Genomic DNA, 22,575 nt, shown 5'->3' on the forward strand with positions numbered 1-22,575 from the left:
AGGGATGGTTAGGAATGGAAAGCAGTTGGGATAGTCTGGGATATAGATTTTAAAGTGACGGACAAAAGGTACCATCAAGATAAGAGGGAAAATTTATTCACGCAGAGAGTGGTTTTGATTGTGACCTGCTTGAATTTTGTGCCCTGGGAGATAGAGTTCATTGGTATTTTTGAGAGAGAACAAAACCAAGCCTGCTGGAAAAGCTCTGTGGATCAGGCTGCATCTGTGGAGAGGGTTGGACAGTCAGCATTTTGAGCTGAGACCTTTCCACCAGTCTGGACTCAGAATGTCGAATGTCCATGCCCCTGCACCGGTTCCTCCAACAACTCATCTTTTTGCTCCAGATTCCAGCATCAGTGGAGTCCAGTGTCTTCATTTTCTTAAAGGAGTTGGAGGGAAAATAATGAACAAGGTGAAAAAGAAAGTGCAGGGAAGGAATCAAATTGAATTGATTTACAATGAACTAGCACAGTGAGAGGGCTGAATGGTTTCTCTCTCCCTTTCTGTGCTTTGCAAATGATGGAATTCCATCCTTGAAGCCCACTCAATGGTATAGATGAAGAGAAAAAAATGAAACAGAAAAATTTCAGATGCTGCAATCCTAAATGAAGAAGGAGAAGCTGGAGGGACTCAATGGACAAGGCAGCACCCATGGGTGGCAATAGTCAGTCAATATTTTGGGTGGGAACCCTTCATCAAGACTGACCACCCATTTCTATCCTTGGCTGCTACCGAACCCATTGAGTCCCTCTGGCTTCTCTTAGATAAGATCGAGTTAGGCAAGTTGTTTACATTGTTAGGGGAACCAGAACTAGGGGACATAGCCTCAAGATTCAAGGTAGTAAATTGAGAACAGAGATGAGGAGGGACAGCTTTTCCTAGAGGGTGGTGAATCTGTGGAATTTGCTGTCAATTAAAACAGTGGAGTCAACCTCAGTAAATATATTTAAGACAAGGTTGGATAGATGTCTACATCGTAATGGAATTAAGGGATATAGGAGAAGACATATAGTTGGAGAATAGCCAATCATCGGATCAGGCATGATAACATTGAATGGAGGAGCAGGCTTGACAGACTGAATGGTCTTCTCCTGCTCCTACTTCTTATGTTCTTATGAACTGATGCCCAACATCCAGAGAAACTCAACTCAAACCCCCCAGATGCAGGAATGCTGAGCAAATAATTAGAAGCTGAATGAGCTTACTAGGTCAGGAAGCATCCATGGTCAGGCAAGACTCTTTATCAAGAACTGCTCATTCAAAACAATGATAATTAGATTGATATCATCAATCACACATGGCATTCAAATCATAAATATTCCATTATCACACACACACTGCTCTAATTTACATCTTCTAATCTCATTAACACAAACTCTGATGTGTCATACTGCATTTTTGGAAAGTCACACAGCTGAAACTCATACATATACAGACTCATCTTGCCATCCATTCAAGGGCAGTCAAACTTCACAGTGCCTTTACGCAAAGACATTCCCACAAATCCTGTAATTTATTCAGTCTCCCACTTTGGTTTTCCCTGCCCTGATGACCACCTTCACTTTCAAACCCTGATGCACCCTTGAAAGACACATTTGGTGGTGTGCCTGCACAAGTTGTTGTGGGACACAGGGAACAGAATGAATTTCCTCGGGCTTTTGAGGAGGTGGAGGAACTGGTCTGCTTATTTAGGTCCCACATTGATGTGGTTATACCAGGTCAGGTGGTTGGAGCTGTCTATGCATGAAAATATAAAGCTTTCTACTATCTTCTTGTGACATTGAAAGTCACCTCACTGATCAAACAGGAAACGCTTCACTGGTCAAAGGTCGCTTCCCCTTTTCAATCAAAACAAACACTATATCCCAAACTCAGCCACCTTCTGACTGGTAAATCTAGTTATGTGAAGTCACGTGACTCAATATCTGGGCCATCCTTCAGCCCCAGGAGTATAAAAAGCAGTGTAAGTATGACTGTTACCCCATGTGCTCTTGGCACCGATTCATGGGGAGTGATAAAGGACCACTTGTGAGGTGTGCACCATATGGGCTTGGGGGATTGACTGTAGTGCACATATTTCCACTACACAGCTGTAGAACTTTGCCAAGGTTTCCAATGTCATACCGAATCTCAGCAAATTCCTGAGGAAGTAGAGGTGCTGCAGTGCTTTCTTCATGATGACCTTGGTATGTGGTGTCTGGGAAAAACCCTCTGAGATAATGGCTCCCAGTAATTTAAATTTGCTCAGCCTCTCCACCTCTGATTCACTAATGAACAATGGATCATACACCTTTAGATTTTCCCCTCAAAATCCACAATTCTTTGTTTGGGTTTGGTGACATTGACATTCGTGACTATCCCTCACTCCAAATCCCTGAGAAACACATTGAAAACCGTGCTGCTCAATTGTAGCCAATTATCCTACAACCCCTTTGCTTTGGAGGATGGGAGGAAACCGGAGCACCCGGGGAAAACCCAAACAGAAATGGTGAGAACGTGTAAACTCCTTTCAGACAGCACTGGATTCAAATCTGGGTCACTGGCACTGCAATAGCATTGTGCTAATTGCTGTGCTAACTGTGCCGGCCTGAGTTTGTGGTACTAGCACCAAGACATTAAACTCTCCATTTCTCTCTATATTCCTTCTTGTCATTGTTCAAGATCTGGCACACAATGGTGGTGTCATCTGAACATTTGTGGATGGAGTTGGAGCAGTGTTTTGCTACACAACCAAGGATGTACAGAGAGGACATTAAGGGGTTGAGGCCACAGCCTTGCTGGTCCCTTGTGTTGGGGATGACAGGGAAGGAAGTCAAGAATCCAAATGTGAAGGAGGGTGCTGAGACCAAGTTTGGGAATGTTGATTTGGGGCTATTGTGTTGATGGTGGAGCTGTAGTCAATTGACTTGCAGTCTGCATACATGTCCTTGTGATGCAGATGTTCCGAAGCTAAGTGGAGGGTGAGAGAGAGGATGTCTGTCATGTGCCTGTTGCGGCAGTAGGTGTTTTGAAGTAGGTCAAGGCTGACTGGGAGGCTGCGGTAATGTGAGCCTTGGCCACCCTCCTGAAACAATTCATGATGGTGGATGTCAGACCTACTGGGCAGAGATCATTATGGCCTTTTGTTCTTCAGCACCTGGACAATCGTGGTCTCTTAACATCGATAGGAAGATCTTCCAGCAGCAAGGAGAGGTTGAAGATTTCTGTGAATACATTCTCTGGCTGATCTGTGCAGGCTTTCAGGACATGACTAAGGACTCCATCAAGGCCAGCCCTTTCTCACGAATGCCCATCTGACATATGCTGTGGGGACCACAAGTACAAGTTTGCCTGATGTTGTTCGATTATATGATATAGGACCAGAATTAGGCCATTCAGTCCATTGATATTCCCCTGCCATTCAAATCATGGCTGATTTTTTTCTTTCCAACTCTACTTTCCAGCCTTCTCTACATAACCTTTGACACCTTTACTAACCAAGAACCTATCAACCTGCACTTTAAATACTCGCAGTGACATAGCCTCCATGAACTCCACAGTTTCACCACCCTCTGGCTGAAGAAATTTTTTTTCATCTCTGTTCTAAAGGGACATCCTAATATTCAGAGGCTGTGCTCTCTTGTCCCAGACTCTCCCCTTTCTGAAAACATCTTCTCTACATCCACTCTATCTAGTCCTTTTAATATTCAGGAGGTAAATTGTGGAGACTATTGCTGACTCACTGGCTTCCTGTTCTCTGATAGATGCACAGCTCCTCGCTATTCTGCCCCTCTTTATACTTAATGATAGCATGCATGGCTTGCCGCTGCCATGGCTATCAGTTCTGTTTGGGAGCAAACTTGGTTCAGTTCCACCTCTGATGGCTTTGCAGATGTCATATTTGGAATCCTTGTATCAATCTGGTCAAGTGTGAACTTCACAATGCATTCCTATGCATTTGTGTGCACATATACATGTGCCTGTGTGCATGTGCGTGTCTCCCCACTCCTTTCCTTCTCCATTCAGAGAGCTATTGTCTCCGCCTATCACTTCTCTGATTTTTTTCTCTCTTCTACCCTCCCACTGATATCCACCTATGATCTTTTGCCTATTAGCCTGTATTCCTCCCTTTGTCCTTCCTTCTCCCTCTCCTCTCCTCCTCCACAACCCCCCCCACCCAGCCCAGCTTTTTATTCAGGTGCCTGTCTGCTTTTTGCTCTTACCTTAACTCTTTACTTCCTATGAATGCTGTGTTGAGTTTCTCCAGCACGTTTATGTATTGCATGGCCTTTAATATCTGACCATTTTACTCTGGGAACAAATATTTTCACTATCTATGTTTCTCAGAATCTTACAAACTTCTGACCCTTTGGAGAACACAATCCAAGTTTGTTCAACCTCTCTCAATAACTCGTATCCCCTAAACCAGTGGATTTCAAATTGCTCTCTTAACTTACATTCCACCTTAAGCAATCCCTGTGCCATAATGCTCTGTGATTAATTAGTAAGGGATTGCTTAAGTTGATATGTGAGTGGAATGAAAAAGTTTGAAAACCACTGTTTTAATTGTACCTAATTGATTCGTTATGTGCACGGTTTAATAACTCCAAAGGAAATGGGTCAATGACAATTTTTCTCAAGCAAAATGTATCAGTAACAATTGGGTCTAGAGCAGTGATTCTCAACCTTCCCTTCCCACTCACATACTGCTTTAAGAAATGGTAGAATGTGAATTTAGGGCAGCAGTTTGAAAACCACTGCTCTTAACCAATCAACATCCTGTTAAATATCCACTGCACCCTTTCCAAAGCCTCCATATCCTTTCTGTAATGGGGTTACAGGAATTGCACACAATACTCCATCTGTGGCCTAAACAAAGTTTTATATCACCGTCGCTTGACTTCCAAACTCTTATACTCAGTGCCCCACCCAATGAACACAAGCATGTCCTGTACCTTCTTAACCACTCTGTCTTCTTGAGTGGCCACTTTCAGAAGGCTATTGACTTAAATCCCAGATTCCTCTGCACATCAATGCTTTTAAGAGTCCTACCATTAACTCTATATTTTGCCCAAGCTCCAATCAGCTCCAGTGGGAAGGCCACAACATTCACGTTAACTGCTCCACCTCACACTGCAACAAACTGCATAGGACTGTGAACATGACTCAACCTGTCGCACACACTCCCCTCCCATCTATTAACTCCATCTATAATTTCTGAAGCTTTGGAAGAGCAGCCAACAACCTGAAAGTCTCATGCCACCCACCACACTCTGTTCACCTGCTCCTGTCAGGAAGAAGGATTCACGAGTGAGAGATCATGCACCATCAGATTCAAGGACATTTTTTTCTTTCTATTAACAGACAACTGAATGAACCACAAAACAGTAAAATTATGTTGTCTTTCATTGAACCAATTGATCTCTCTCTATAACTCCTCACTTTTGTACCTTTTGGACTCTATTTTACTTTTTGCAGTTTGTGTGAGATATCCACTGTTCTGCTTGGAAAACAACCTCTATCACTGCATTTTGATACATGTGATAATAATCCTGAACTTGACTTTTACACCAGACTCTTGAAGCACAAGCTCCACCTCAAGTTCCATCGCAGCTTTAAATTCTGAGGTCATCGTAGAAGGGATGCAGAGATATTCCTTAAACCTCCATGAGGGTTATGGGAAGAAGGCAGGGAAGTGGGGCTGAGTGGGAGAATAGATCAGCTCATGACGGAATGGTGGAGTGGACTCGATAGGCTGAATGGTCTAGCTCTGCTCCTATATCTTGCGGTCTTATGGATAAAAGTGTACCACCCCTACTGGATTGTGGGAATCCCTGGACCATGATTGCCTAAAATGAAGGTGGCTCTGAGCTCACTTGTCTGGAATGCAAACACCCTGCATAAATGGTGGATGAACTGCACCACCGCCCAACTGTTCCCCTCCCTCTCGGGCAGAGTTCGCAGGTCCTGTATTGTCACTGCTAGTCTCCTTGGAATTAACATAACTGCAATGGAAACAAGTTATCATCAACCTTGACTTACTGCCGAAGAACATTTACAGCCATTAATATAAAGAGATGCCAACCTCAGCATTCTATCAATGCAAATGTTCCAAAATTATACTCCATTAGCATTTGCAGTCCTCACTCAAGTGATATCAGTGTTCAAGTAATCCAATTTCACATCGCTGCCAATGCATATACATTTTGAATTCTATGCTCATCAGATATTGACTTAAAGGCTCTTGACTTTAGAGCTATTGACACAAGATCACTCAATGCACTCAGTCATTATCGGAGAGACTCGTCCACATCCAAGCATGGATATAATAGCTCTTGACTCTAAAGTGATTGACACAAAGGCAATTGACCACACTCAACCATTGACTCAAAGTCTCCGAATCATATTCAGCCATTGATACAAAAGCTTATGATAACATTAACCTAATGACAAAAAGGCCTCTTGTCTCCACAGCCATTTGCAGTGGGACACCCTCATCCCTTGACACCAGGTTCCCATACCCCTGCCTACCCCAACAATTCTAGCAAACCTGTCCACAAGGCTATTGGTCCCTGTTCAGTTCAGGTGCAACACAACCCTTTTGTACAGGTCATACACATCCCAAAAGAGATCCAAATGATCCACAAACCTGAACTCTCTGCCCTATGCCCTCAGCCACACATTCATCTGCCAGTGTGTGGGGAGATGGAGGAAAGGAGACAGGGAGAGATAGGGAAAGAGAGAGACTGGGGAGGAAAGTAATAGAAATTGGAGAAGTTGATATTGATTGTGTTTGTTTGATCTTTCAATTTGTAGGCAATCTTGATTAAGCAGAACACCATATGAGCAAGTACTGTCTCCAGTTCTGGTCACCTCAGTACAAAAAGACTTTAGAGAAAATATTTATTCTGGATTATTGCCTGGAATGGGGCAAATGACATATAAAGAAAGGTTGATCAAGCAAGGAGTTTTCTCTTTGCAACCACAAAAGATGAAAGGTCACAAGATTATGAGGAGCACCTCGTTTCCTGGGGCCACAATAACAAATACCAGAGGACATCAGTTTAAGGCGAGTAGAGAAAAATTTAGGGGAGAGGTTAGTGTTTTTAAACAGAAGGAGGTAGGTGTCTTGAATGCATTGGGTGGGGGTGGGTGGGGGGTAGTGATGGTGATGGTGGCAACTACATTTAAAAGACTATTAGGAAGGCACATTTGGTGTCAGAATAGAGGGTTATGTGGGTGAGGACAGGAAAGATGATTGAAGAGGAGGTTTACATTAGTCAGCACAACATTGTGGGGCTGAAGCACTGTACTGCAATCCTCTTGGTTCTCAGCTCTGGCTTCTTCCCACATTCCAAAGACGTGAGTTAATTGACAGTTTTAATTTATCCTGAGTATGTTGGGGAGTGGTCAATTCTGGGTAAAGTGGAGGAGAATATGGGGGAAATTAAATGTCGGACTAATATAAGAATGGGGTGAAAGGTGGTAAACAAGGATGCTGCAGGTTGGTGTAAAACAGCAGTTAATGATTGCCATGACATGGTGGGTCGAAGGAGCAGTTTTGGTGCTGTGAGACTCTATGATTCATTTGCTCTGGGAAGAAAGCCCATGCTGGTTCCAGACGAAACAACCTTGATCAATGCTTCTTGGTTCATGTGAAAATAAACTTGAAATTATTTATCAAAGTTATTCAACCAGATCACCATCAAGGTGGAGTCAGCAAGTTCTCCAAATCACTCTCCTTCACTGCCTCCTTTTAACATGAGAAGCTTCAAGCTATATTTTCAGATTAACAGTCAAACAGGTACAGATCCGCAAAAGTAAAAGCACAAAAATGCTGGAGGAACCCAGCAGGTCATGCAGCGTCCATAGGAGGTAAAGATATATAACCAACATTTCAAGACTGATCCCTTCAAGATATTCACGTTTCCCTACAAATTCATCTCGTTACAGGAAGGCTTATAGAAGGTGCAGTGGAGATTCATTCAGGATGCTGTCTGGAATGGAGCATGTGACTTCTAAAGAAAGGTTGATCGAGTGAGAGGTTTTCTCTTAGCAGTCACAAAGAATGAGAGACGACATAATCATGGTATATAATATTATGAAAGGACAGCCAATTCTTTTTTTCCCGAGGCGACAATAGCAAATACCAGAGGACTTCCATTTCAGGTAAGTGGAGAAACATTTAGGGGAGAGATAATTATTTTTAAACAGAGGAAGGAGGGTGCCTTGATTGTATTGGTGGAGGTGGTGGTGGTAGTGGCCAGTACATTTAAAAGACTCTTAGAAAGGCACATTAGGTGTCAGAAAAATAGAGGGTTGTGTGGGCGACGTAGGGAAGAATTGTTGTGGAGTACGTTGACATTAGTCGGCTCTACATCGTGGGGCTGAAATACTCCAATGCTCTATGTTCTATCATCTTGTTTTTCTCTCACCTCCCAAAGACTTGTGGATTTGTGTTAATTAACCCCTGAAAATGTATTCCAGACACCCTCAACTTTCTGTAGAAACCTTATCCCTGATGTCTCCCCTAAACTTCCCTCCTTTCACTTTGTACAAATTCAGAAGCCTTGCTGAAAGAATCCCAAATACACTTTGAAAATGATACAAACACATCCACAGAAAATTGCCTCAGTGCATCTGCATTCACCATTTCCACCCCACAGAAAGTTATTACATTTAAAGATTAGAATATCGTGCAGAATTCCACTGAATATGTAGACACTAACTGCAAAATCCATTTCAGAGTAGTTCAGGTTTAATCCAATCAACATTAATGTAAACAGGAATGAAATCCAAAGAGGATTCTGAACATCTCCTCTGTAACCCTCAATGAATTCAAAATGTGTGTGAACCTTAACTCAGTAAATTAGATAGAGGATCCAATATTTTAATGATTAATAATGCATCAAAGTAATGCACTCTCTTTCCTTTTCTGAGATAGCTGCAAAGACCAAGGATGCAAGGAGTTGACAGAAATGAAGACCTCAAGAAAACCTCTTTAAACTGAACTACATAGTACAATGTATGGGATTTAAGAGTTTATATTACATGTGAGAAATAAGAAGTTATGTTAAGTCAATAACCAAAAACAGTATTACAGTAAAAATGCTGGTATCCAGAATTCAAGCAATTGACAGCCTTGAAGAACCATCAAAAAGAATAGAAGAAAATACATTTAAAAAAAGAAATAAATAAGAATAAAATAATAGATTAAAAATACCTAAGTTTAAAATTGTAAAAGTAAATGTTCTTTGAGGTAAGACAGAGACAAATATCCAGCCAGTGGAGTGCCTTGGTTGCGCTTTGCTTGTAGCAGCTGTTTGAATAAAGTTTGAATAATGTTGTATTTAAATAAAAAGGTGTTGCCCAGCTGGTCGACGCTGCTTGCGTTGGGGTGACTCTCTTACTAAGTCTGCTTAGTAAGAGTCGCCCCAGTCAGAGGCTTTAATTGTTAACTTTCCAGATAGTTTAATTATCTATAATATTATTGTTCATCTTTCCGGTAGCTTCATGGAGGGGGGGGGGGGGGCGGGAGGAGCCTGCAGATGCAGAGACAGTTAAATGTTTTCAAAGAATGTGACTGAAAATAAAGTTAAATGCTTTAAGGTTTATATATTCATGCAAGTTTGTTCTGCTTAAGTACAGTATAGCATTTTGGGTTTTGTCTATTAAATTCTTTATTCTTAATTAGGTACTGTAAGAGGAAGTCTCAAGCAACTGGAAAATACATTTATTTGGCATTTACCATTCCTCTTAGATGCTGGGGTTTATATGGATTGTTCCAAAAAGACCTGCTGAGTTTCTCCAGCATTTTGGACAAGCTCAGTCGATGGGAAAAGAGTCAGGGACATTAAGGTGAATGAAATACAGATGCTGGAAATATTAATTAAAAACTAAAAATGCTGGAAGCACTCAGCAAGTCAAGTCTTTTTGAGAAAAAAACAATATCTCAAACATATAAAATTATGAAAATAAGATGGAGGCAAGAAAGTTGTTTCCATCTCTAGGAAAGTCTAGAACTAGGGGACATAGCACAGTATATTTGCACAGTATGGGGAAATGAGACCTAGCACAGTATGTTTGCACAGTATGGGGAATGAAGGGATATTGGAAAAAGGTGGGTAGGTGGAGCTGAGTCTATGGCCGGATCAACCAGCAGACACAATGGGCAAAATGGCTGACTCATTTTCCTATTTGTTATATTCTTATGTTATGTTCAGGTTCTGATGTGGTGTCTCAGTCAAGAAATGGGTGTAAGGATACATCATTACTATAAGTTATACCTCAAGCTGTTGTCTGTTAAATATTGGTTTAACCAGTGGTTCTTTACTTAGTACATAAGGATGTACATAACAGGAACAAAAATCAGCTTAGGTGCCCCACCAATAAGGTCACGACTGATGCCCCACACTAACTCTGCTTTCCTGCCCCATTACAAATGAGAATATAGAACATTACAGCGTAGTACAGGCCCTTCAGCCCACAATGTTGTGCCGACCTATGTATGCCAAAAAAATTCTCTAAAAATCTAAACTCCCTTTCCTTATTACTATCTTAAATGCCCCTATTCTTCCAGCCTCTACCACCACCCCTTGCAATGCACTCCAGACCTCCATGACTCTGTGTAAAAAAGGTAGCCTTGATATCACCCCTACACTTTCCTCACTTCAGTTTGTACAGATTTTTGAGAGTCTTGAAATTATTCAATGACTGAACATCCACAGCTCTCAGGAGGGCAAGAATACAAAATGACCTATTGATGTGAATATTGAACTCGCCCACAGGAAGTACCTGTGATTGAGTTAAACAATTACCTGAGGAGAAAGAAGAACAATTGATGTGTCATCAAGTCTAAAATAAGAGGAGTTGAAGCAACCTCACAGGGAGTGGAAGTGGAGGCAGAAACCCATTGGACTGACAGACCGACTTCTATTCTTTACGTTCAAAATAAAGAGGCGATTTTTACAAAGCATGGAAAAAGAGAAAGACAATTTACAATTGCACATTTGGAAATAAAGTGGAATCTGAAGGGAGAAATAGTTAGTGAGATATGTCCAGTGAAAAGGTTGTGATAAAGAGTTAATGAGGAATTTTATGAGGGGAACGTGTTTTTTTATTGTATATTCACAGGAGGCGAATGTATTTGCAATGCAGAAATTTATTGTCCATCTCTAATAGTCAATTTATTTGATAGGTAAGATTTGATGAAGTCCAACCAGATTTAAGCAAGAATAAGCAAAGATCTAGGTGTAAGCAACAGATGGGAACCAAGTTGATGAGCTGAACTATTATTAGAAGGCCATTTTTCTGTGGGATCTTTGCTTTTCATGATAATTCCAAAGATTTAGGCTTAAGCAATTTGGAGATGGTATAAAGTTAGCCATGCGGTGGAGTGTGAGGAGGGAGGGGTGGGGGAGGGGGAAAAACAAACTGTAGGAAACAAGTTTGAATATTGGCAATGGAAATCCATGTTTGAAGTAATCCATCAGTGGAAGTCAAACGGGACAAGAGAATGTACAATGAGAAACAGGAATGTGGAAGAGCAGTGAGACTTTGCAAATGTGTCCACTTTGCAAAAGGCTGGACAGACACGATGGCTAAGAGACATCAGGAATACTTTTGAAAAGCAAACAAATAAAATGTACATGATGGAATCCAAAATAAAAAGAGAAAGTATCTGGAATTCTCAGCAGATATGGTAGCACCTGAGGAGAGAAAAGTAGTTAAACGTTCATATTAAAAACCAACCTTCACAGTTTGTGTCCGAATATGTCAGTTTTCATCTCCGTCCAGCAGAGTATTTTTTATATTGGAATAATTATCTACTCACTACAACATAGAAACTGAGAGGCTGCAAAGGCTGCTGGAGGCAAATCCACATGCACTCAGTGTCTCTGAAGGGACTCCCTTTTGCTTCTCTTTCTCTCGAATGGTAAGGGGCACCGGGGCAACACTAATGGCGAATCTTTGCCTGCCTTATGGCAGGATTTTGTGTAATATTACATGTTCTGTACTATTATAGGACAATAAAGGAATCGTGAATCTTGAATAGAAGGAGCCTTTAGGCCCACTGAACATATCACTGCACCCCCACCTCTATTCCGCTGCATCCAACCTACACTCAGCCTCACTGACAGCTGCCATTTCAACCCTCCAGCGTGCTGTTGGGATGTTCGAGGACCGCAGAGCATCGCAGAGAAAACCCACAGTGGACAACGAGACTCAAGATCCCTTTATCGTCATGCAATGAAAACAGTGCAATATTACATGAAATTTGCTTTCGTCTGATGTAAGGCAGACGGAATTTTCCTCAGCAGAAATTGCCTGATGCACCTCATACAATCAGAGAAAGAGAAGGAAAAGAGCCTTCGTGTCCGTGGATTCGCCTGCAGTAATCCTGCAGCCTCTGCAGCCACACAGAGTCCAGTGCAAACTGTCAGCAACTCAAGCTCCAGATCCAAACCTCTGTCGTGATTAGGGAACATTCAGCTTCCTCGGTACCCTCCCACATCCAGTTCTTGTACCTGGTACCCCTTCAGTCAGTCTCAAGGCAGTCTCCATTAGTCAGCCCCTGGTGTAAATCCCTCAACCACAGTCGCCAGCAGCGTCTGTCTCTTGTGGGGTGGCACAGATGACATAGCAGTTACTGCAATGCCTTTACAGCACCAGCAATCAAGACTGGACCCGAGTTCAAATCCAGCATTGTCTGTAGGGATTTTGAACATTCTCCCTGTGTCTTTGTGGTTTTCTCAGGGGCTCCGGTTTCTTCCTACTCTTCAAAAACATACCAGGGTGTAGGTTAATGGTGTGTAAATTGGGCAGCACGGACTCGTAGGGCTGAATTGACCTGTGTCAGTGCTGTATATCTAATTTAAAAAAAAAATTAAGTTGAAAACAGCCCGTCGTCTGTGTGGTCCTCAGCCACAAAACCCATCATTGGTCCGCTGCCATGGTCACCACCTCATGGTGTCATCTTCTCTGCTTCCAGTGTCACTATCTCAGGTGCAGATTGTGTGATCACAGAATTTTTAACTAGAACCACTGCTGGTTCCATTAACAGGCAGTTTAAAGCCAGTATAGAGCCAAAGACAGTTGGACTGGGTGGTTGGACCCCATGGGAGTGCTCTGACTCCACTCCCTCTCTCAGCAGGTCTGCAACAGCTGCAGCACTGCCGTTTTCCAATTGATGCAAGTCCAGCAAATGGCATCAAAAGATTGAACCAAGGTCACTGGAGTTGTGGGTAATAACACTGAAGCTTGTCCTTTGCAGCAGCCCTCTCTGTTTCCTTTCACCTTGCTCCAGACTGTTATGTCTTCATCATTCTCTCTTAGCTGGAACAATAACTACTTGTGCCATTCCATCTCTTGCATTTTGGTTCCTTGGGTCATAGAAGAAATTTTACACAAACCTTTCATGGAACCTGTCCTCCCTACACTCCTACATGAGGGACTAAGGCCGATTAATCAACCAACTTGCATGATTACAGGAGCACCAAGATGAAATCCACAAGGTTACAGGAAGAATGTGCAAACTCCGCACAGTCAGCACCAGAGATCTGGATTGAACCTGGGTCATGTGAGCAGTGAGGCAGGAGGTCTACAAGCTATGGTCTCTATCTTATTAGAGCTAAGTTCTTTATTCTCACTACCCTCTCTCTCTCTCAAATCAGTTTAACTTCTAAGTTTTCCTGAAAAGTTATGTGGTTTCTGTGTTCATGGAGGCTGCCTGACATGCTGAATAATCCCACAATTTCCTGCTTTTGAGAAAAGGAATTCTGTTTATTTTAATTGCTTTAAGTATTGAACATAATTTGACATGGTTGGTGTAGCGATTAGCACAATGCCTTTACAGCACCAACAATTCCACACTGTAAGGAGTTTATACGTTCTCCCCATGTCTGAGTGGGTTTTCCCTGGGGCCTCCGGTTTCCTACCACCATTCGAAGCATACCAGAAGTGTTGGTTAATTGGGTGGCAGAGATTTGTGGTCTGTTGCTATCTAAAAAAAATAATAGTGGGAAGGTGTGCTCTAATTATCGCTAACACCCATATCGATGCCATCTCAAAGAAGACTCACCAGCAGCTATACATTGTGAGGAGTAAAACACAAAAATCTGCAGACTCTGCAGTTGAAGTAAAAACATAAAGCTGGAGAAACTCAGAAGGTCAAGCAGTGTCCTTTATATTGCAAAAAGTAAAAATACGTAACTGACGTTTTAGGCTTGAGCCCTTCATCAAGGTATGGTTAAAATATAGGTTGGTGTCCAAACAAAAGAGTGGGTGGGGGAGGCGTCCCAAGGCAGGAGGTGATAGATGGAGAAGGGAGGGAGGGAGGGGTTGGCAGAGATCAAGGGGAGGAGGTACAAAAATACATAGCAGAAGCACAAAGTACAAGAAACTGATTTATTGAGTCATGCTAGCGGGAATGAGTAGTATTAAAATATCAGGTCACCTTCGTTAATACCAGAACCTCATTTGAAGCTTCAAGTGAGACTTGTACAGTATTTAAGGCATTTTCTTGCATATAAATTGGATAGACATTTCATTGTGACCAACTCAGATTTTACAATAGGCATTGCTCTTTTCTAAAGACTGGGAAAGAGTTGACATCAACCAGTTATTTTCATGTACAATTCACAATTAAAATATATAATTTCTTGTATTGGAAATTGGCAGAAGTCTGGAAAGATTGCTTCCAATACACAGTAACATTGTCATTCTGTATGCCTGATTTTTAGTCTTTAATTATTACATGTAAATTGTCAAAGTAAAAATGCAAAATGCTGGAGAAGCTCAGCAGGTCTTTTTGGATCAATCCATGCTGCAACCCTACATGGGTAGGACCCCCTCACTATTCCTTCCGTATATACACGACAACATTGGGGCTGCCCATGCACCCGCGATGAGCTTGTCAACTTCATCAACTTCGTATCCAACTTCCACCCCGACCTCAAACTCACCTGGTCCATCTGCGATAACACTCTCCTCTTCCTGGATCTTTCTGTCTCCATCTCAGAAGACCAGCTTTCGAATGACATATATTATAAATATTCCAACTGCCACAACTACCTGGACAACACTTCCTCACACTCTGTCCCCTGCAATGATTCCCTCCCCTTCTCTCAATTTCTCCATCTCTTCCACATCTGTTCCCAAGATGTGGTCTTCCAGTCCAGAATTTCTGAAATGTCTACCTTCTTCCACAAACGTGGCTTCCCCTCCACCACTATCAACTCAGCCATCACCCAGATCTCCTCCATTTCATTCTCATTTGCCCTGGCCCCCTCTGCCCCCAGATGCAACCAACATAGAATCCCCCTCATTCTCATCTACCACCTCACCAGCCTCTACATCCAACATACCATCCGCCGTAATTTCTGGCACTTATTGCAGGATCCCACCACTAGATATATTTATCCCATTCCTCCTCTCTCAGTCGTTTGCAGGGATCGCTCCCTCTGCCATTCCCTCGTGCACTCATCCCTCCCCACCCAACACACCTCCAGCACCTTTCCCTTTGCCCGCAGGAGGTGCAACACCTGCGCCCAAACCTCCTCCCTCACCACGGTCCGGGGCCCCAAACAGGCATTTCATGTAAAGCAACACTTCATATGTACATCCAGAGGAATTATTACTGCATTCTCTACATAAAAGAGACCAGTCGCAGACTGAGAGATCACTTCGCTCAGCACCTCCTCCCCGTTCGCAACCACAGTGACCTTCCAGTGGCCAACCACTTCAATTCTGGGTCACACTCCCACACTCATATCTCTGTCCATTGCCTTATGTACTGTCCATTCTTGACCACCTGCAAATTAGAGGAACAACATCTTATTTTCCATCTAGGTACCCTCCAACCAGATTGCATGAACATTGACTTTACTGTTCCACTAAAACTTCTTGCCTTTTCTTCTACCTCTCCCATTTCCTGTCTTTCCAGTTCTTTCACCTACACAGCCCTGCCTTTCCATTCCCTCCCCATCAGAGCTGCTGTCCGCTCCCTCCATTCTCCACCTATCATCTCCTGCCCTGCCACCTCCCTTCCCCCTCCCACTCTTTTATTCTGACGCTCACCGGAATTTGATGAAAGGCTCAAGCCCCAGATGTCAATTATATATTTCTGCCTTTGCTACATAAAGGACACTGTTTGACCTGCTGAGTCCAGCATTTTGTGTTTTTACTTCAACCACGGTGTCCACAGAATTCTATAAATTGCTACATGTAAATGGTCAGTATCACAATAATAATAAGCCAATCAATGATAACAATGGGCAGAGAAATTCTAGGCTGGAAAAATATTAAATCGAAACTTAACTGATGCCGTCAGTGTTGCTGTGTGAGCCCTACAGCCATTGACAACTCAAGTCATGGCTGACAGGTTCAGTCAGCTGCATAAGTGTGGAAAGCCATTTATGAATGGGTTGCTTATTGACAGGACGTTGATTCAACCAACAAAATCAGTTAGCACTTCTGTGTTAAAAGGTATTATGGATTCTGTAAGTCTGCAATAGCGCAGTTTACACGAACCCAGAAAGTGGCTGAAGTAATTAATTCAGATGACTTTGGATAAGATGATCAGTTTTAATTGCCTTGTCTGGGGTGTGCTTATGCGTAGTAAACATACGGCTCTCTCTGTACCCAGCTCAGAAGCTAAGGAACAATGTGCTTAATAATGACAAAACTGTGGTGCTTCTCTCATAACTATAATTTCTAGATAGCATAGAAATACAAACTTTAACAGGTTGACTGGGTGAAGGGAGGGAAGAGAACTAGAAAGGGGAAAGGAAGTGGGGAGGGGGAAGAGGGGAGCAGGTTAGCAGAAACCGGAAAAGTCTATGTTAATGCCATCTGGTTGGAGATTGCGCCCAGATGGAAAATAAGGCATTATTCCTCCAATTTGCAGGTGGTCTTGATGCTGGAGATTGCACAGATGGAAAATAAGGCATCGTTCCTCCAGTTTGCAGGTGGTCTTGGCGGGACAGTGCACAAGGCAATGGACAGACAAGTGAGCATGGGAGTATGACACAGAATTGAAATGGTTGGCTACTGGGAGGTCTCGGTCTCTGGTGCAGATGGAGTGAAGGTGCTCAGCAAGGCAATATTCCAATCTGTGCCCAGTCTTTCCGATGCAGAGAAAGCCACGAAGGGAACACCGGATGCAGTAAATCAGTCCTGTGGATACACAAGTGAAGTGTTGCTTCACTTGAAAGGCCTGTTTGGAACCACAGACTGATGTGAGGAAGGTGATATGGGTGCAAGTGTGGCACTTGCTGTGGCCACAGGGTAAGATGCCGGGGAGGTGGGATTGGTAGGGAGGGATGAGTGCACGAGGGATTCATGGAGGGCGTGGTCCCTATGGAAGACAAAGAGAGGAGGAGAGGGGAAGATGTGTCTAGTGGTGGGATCCTGTTGTAATTGCCAGAAGTTCTGGAGGATAATTCTGGATGCAGAGGCTGGTGAGATGGTAGGGGAGGTTAAGTGGGGTTCTAAGTTTGTTACATCTGGAGGCAGAGGGGCCAAGGCAAATGAGTGGGAAATGGAGGAGATGTGGGTGGGGGCTGAGCTGATGGTGGTTGACGGGATGCCACGTCTGTGGAAGGCAGCAGACGTTACGGAAGATCTGGTCTGGAAGATCTCATTTTGGGAACAGATGTGGCTGAGATGGAGAAATTGAGAGAAGGGGATAGAATCTGCAGGGGACAAGGTGTGAGGAAGTGTAGTCAAGGTAGTTGTTGGTGTTAGTGGGTTAATAATATACATCAGTGGAAAGCTTGTCTCCCGAGATGGAGACAGAAATCCAGGAAGGGTAGATTCGCAATGATCGACTCATAAATGTAGTGTGATTGCCCGCAGTAATGGGCTGGCAGACAAGGACAAGTTGGGCAGCCAACAATTTTTGCATCCAGCAAACACGTCCTATGAACTAGGGAAAACAAATTAGTCCTGTGGAGGATACAGATTCACAAGGTTGCTATCAGGATTTAAACAGGAGTGAGATAGTTGAATGATTGCATTTCAATAAAATTTACAAATTTTTATTAAGAAACCTGAGAGAGAATAAGGAAATAATATTTTAGGTCAATTTTGAGTGAATTTAAGGAACATTATGATGGTCAAGAATTTGTCCTTGAAATGAGAGGTTTTAGGTTCAATACAGAGCTACACAATGGAAACTAGACATTGGATCCAGACCAGATTAGCAGGTCCAGGAAGCCAGCAAATAGGACATAGATGTAGGGTTGTGGAAGGTAAAGTTGGAAAGTATTTGTTCTTAAGGTGATCAATTCCTGGTCAGCTTGCCAGGAAGGATTAAATGGTATAGTAAGAAAGGTCCCCTAAGTTCAAGTTCAAATTTATTATCATCTGTGTGTACATGTACAACCCGATGAAACAATGTTTCTCCCGACTACAGTAGACACTCATAACAAACAGCATATATATGTAATTTATATACATTATATTATGTATATTATGTAATTTATATACATTATATTACGTATATTATGTAATTTATATACATTATATTACGTATATTATGTAATTTATATACATTATATTACGTATATTATGTAATTTATATACATTACTGTTGTGAGTGAGGAAACAGGTTTGGTAGGTCTTAAAGGCAAGGACTTTGAACAGTTTTGATGGAGGGAAGGATTTTATTTACTGATGCAGGGTGCACACACACACACACACACACACACACACACACACACACAATGAAATGGTACATACAATGATCAGGGAAAAATCACTACAATGCCCCACCACCCCTTGACTCTAGTGCAGGCTCTATACTACAAGGGACACTAATTAAGTAGTCCCAACCCTATTAACAATGCACATCTTACCAACAGTTTCTCCAACACCCTTCCACATTTCTAGTCCTGGAGGGTGCTCCCAAACTGGCAAAGAAAGAGCACATGACACCTTTATAGTGCTGGAGGGACAAGCCCACATCATTTACTGGGGGCCAATAGCTCAGTGGCAGGAGAGTTAATCTAATTACAACAGCCAATGGCCCAAGGCCAAGTACAGGCAGGCTGGGGAGTGCAGTCCAGGTAATGAACATGTTACCAACAGCAAGGTGTGCACTAATGGGTGGGGCAAAACCAAACCTTGACTGGCAGCTGGTGTATCCTCTGACTTAGTAGGGGTCAATGCTGTCACATGACAGCCACAACCCTTCCCAATACAATTACATTACATAATTTATATGTAATTTATATATATAATTTTAAATATATCCTTATAGTAATTGGTCAAAGATACTCTGACCGAAATGCTGGAGAAACTCAGCCAGTCTTTTCAGCATCTAATAGGGGACAAAGATACATTGTCAATATTTTGGGCCTGAGCCCTTCTTCAAGGAATAAGCAGAATAAGCCAGAAGCAGGAAGTTTCAGAAAGTCTCAGAAATTCAAACAATGGGAGAGAAATCCAGACCAAGAAAAGGTGTTAATTGGACAAGATAAGGGACAAGGTAATAATTCATCATGTTTGTGTGAATGAAGATAGGGAATGAAGAGAGGACAGGAGAAGCAGGGGAAGCAGGGGGAGGGAGGGGATTTAACAAAAGCCAGATAGGTTGATATTAATGCTATCTGGTTGGAGGGTGAGATATTGTTCCTGCAATTTACTGGTGATCGCAGTCTGGCAGTGCAGTAAACTGGAATTCACTGTCTATGGGTAGAATGGATGATCGGCTTCTCCTCTTGGCTCCGCCCCCATTGGTCCCAATATAAACCCTGTTTTTCAACCTTACCTCCAATTTACCTGAAGACCTATGTCGATACTGGCCATTAATTGTAAGCTAATAAAAACATGTTTTTGCACCACAGAAGTCTCCGAGTACTATCAATCACATTACAATTTTATTAGCTTATTTTTGAAGACGGGCATGCTCCAGGTCAACCCTCTGTCCCCAGAGGCCCTGGAAGAATTCACCTACTGGTTGGAGTGCTTCCAGTCTTACCTAACAGCCACCCAAGAAGCCTTCCATTCCAACAGCCTTCGGAGATTGGCCATCCTCTACCGAGTTGGTACCAAGGGATATGCAGTTATCAAGGATTGCACGATGAGATGGCCATCGAAGGTCTGAAGGCCCACTACATGAGGCCTCAGAATAACATGCAGGTGAGACACTGACTCTCTCAACATTGGCAATGACCGGGTGAATCGTTGGACAAGTATATTCTGGAACTATAGACACTGACAAGAAAGTGCCACTATGAAGAGGTCAACTTGGAGTGGACAACCTTCTCGGAAGACCAGGCCTGTGGAGCGCAGCCATCCGTGGTTCTGACTACCATGGTCATATGCATCCAGGGATGCTACCTCTGTGGACAGGCCAAACACCCCCACGTCAGATCCCCCACAAAGGATTCTGCGTGTTAAGAAGGGACACTGGACGAAAGTCTGTCAGTCCAAGGGGAACCCCAGGAAGGCAACTTCATGTGTGACCCCCGAACTGTCATACGCCGTGTGCTCAAGCCCAGAAGTGTGAGTCCCTGCCTCTCTATGCTGCTCACCACTGCCATCTTGCTGCACCTCGTGGCAGGAACTGCTACCAGAAGTGAAGCATTGAGAAAATCCGGAAGTGAAGCAATGGCAGGAACAGCAGCTATCTTGCTGCTCCCTCATGGTCAATGCCATCTACCTGGCCCTCGGATCAAGACAATGTCGACAGAAAGAGCAATGCAACCTTGGAACATTGGCATCAGTCATCCTCAACCAGGCAAAACCCCACCAGCTGAACAACTTGACGATGGAAGTGAGGGCTAACGGTCAACTGACAGATTGCTTAATAGATATTGGCTCAGATGACTGCTCGGAGGTACAACTTAAAGGTTTACCCAATGGACTAACGTATTTATCTAGCATCGCAATTGTATTCGGCAACTATTCAGGGGTATTGTACAATACACTTAACTGTAAAAGGGGGATGGGATTTTGTAAGTTCTGACTGTATGTATTGGAGGATTTGTGTGCTCCTGTGTTGCTGGGCCGAGACTTTCTGTGTCACCTTAAAAGCGTGACCATGGAGCATTCAGGCCCACTTCCCCCAATCACGGTGTGGAACAGAAGGTCCCAAAACCAGACACTACATAAAGTCTCTCCACGCTGAATATCGAACCATTCCCCCCTCCCCCCACCACTTGTTTCAGAACCTAACCCACAACTGTAAGCCAATAGCCACAAAGAGCAGGCAAAACATTGAAGGGGACCGAGAATTTATAAGAGCCAAGACGCAGCGGCTGCTTAAAGAAAAAAAAAATTGAACCCAGCAACAGCCCGTGAAGAGCCGAGGTGGTAGATGTGAGAGGAGAAGAAAACCCCAGGCTTGTGATTGACTATAACCAAAGTATTAATCGCTTCACACTTCTGGATGCATATCCCCTCCCCTGAACCGTGGACGTGGTAAATGAAATTGTGCAGTACTGGGTCTATTGGATCATCGACCAGAAAGCTGCATACCACCAGCTACTGATCCATTCTGAGGACAGTATCTACACAGCATTCGAGGCGGATGGATGACTTTATCAGTTACTGAGGGTCCCTTGTAGTGTTACGAATGGGGTTTTGGTCTTCAAGAGGCAGTTGGATGAAATGGTGGATAAGTACGAATTAAGGACTATCTTTCCCTAGCTTGACAACCTCACCATTTGCGGACACAATCTGGAGGACGGTTATGCCAGTCTTCAGAACTTTCTCCACACAGCCAAATCCCTGAACCTCACGTACAATGTCAGTAAGTGTGTGTTCCGGACTAAATGTGTAGCTATCTTAAGTTATGTGGTGGAGAATAGTGTAATTGACCCAGACCCCAAGCGCACACACCCCTCTTGGACCTCCCGATCCAAAGGACCATGGAAGCTTTAAGGAGGTGCCTGGGCTTCTCCTCATACTACGCCCAGTGGTTACCTTGTTATGTTGACATAGTCCTCCCCCTTTTAAAATCCACCTCCTTTCAATTATCAGCCAAAGCCCAGGCAGCTTTTAGCTGCATCTGGAGCTATATCGCTAGGGTCACCATGCATATAATGGACAAAAATGCACCATTGCAGATGGAGAGTGATGCCTCCGACGTAGCACTGACTGTGACCCTTAATCATGGAGGGAGCATTCCCTGTGGAAGGCAGAGAGGTGAGGGAAGGGAATATGTGTCAAGTGGTGGGATCACGTGGAAATTATGGAGGAGGATCTGTTGGATGCAGCAGTTGTGGGGTGGTAGGTGAGGACAAGGGCAATAAATAAATAAGAGGAATACAGATTTAAAGAATCTTCATTAATTCTTTGAGCTCTATTTAAGCAATGGTCCTGGCCAATGTCATGAAACACAAAGCAAATTACAGTGGAAACTCATCCTCAACAGTGTGTAAAAGTAGATGACACAATTTTCTTGTTTATTTTCACTGTGTGATGACATTGTTTAATGGTTTTATTTTATTGTATATGTTGAATGTTTAATGAATTTAGAGGGGGATGGGAAGGAGGGAGGAAAAAAGGGGAGAAAATGCCACTATGTTTATTCAAGAAGGAAATGTTTGTATTTTGATTGATATGGTTCATAGTGTGAAAAATAATATT

This window comes from Narcine bancroftii, chromosome 4 (assembly GCF_036971445.1).
Source record: "Narcine bancroftii isolate sNarBan1 chromosome 4, sNarBan1.hap1, whole genome shotgun sequence".
NCBI classification, from domain to species: domain Eukaryota; kingdom Metazoa; phylum Chordata; class Chondrichthyes; order Torpediniformes; family Narcinidae; genus Narcine; species Narcine bancroftii.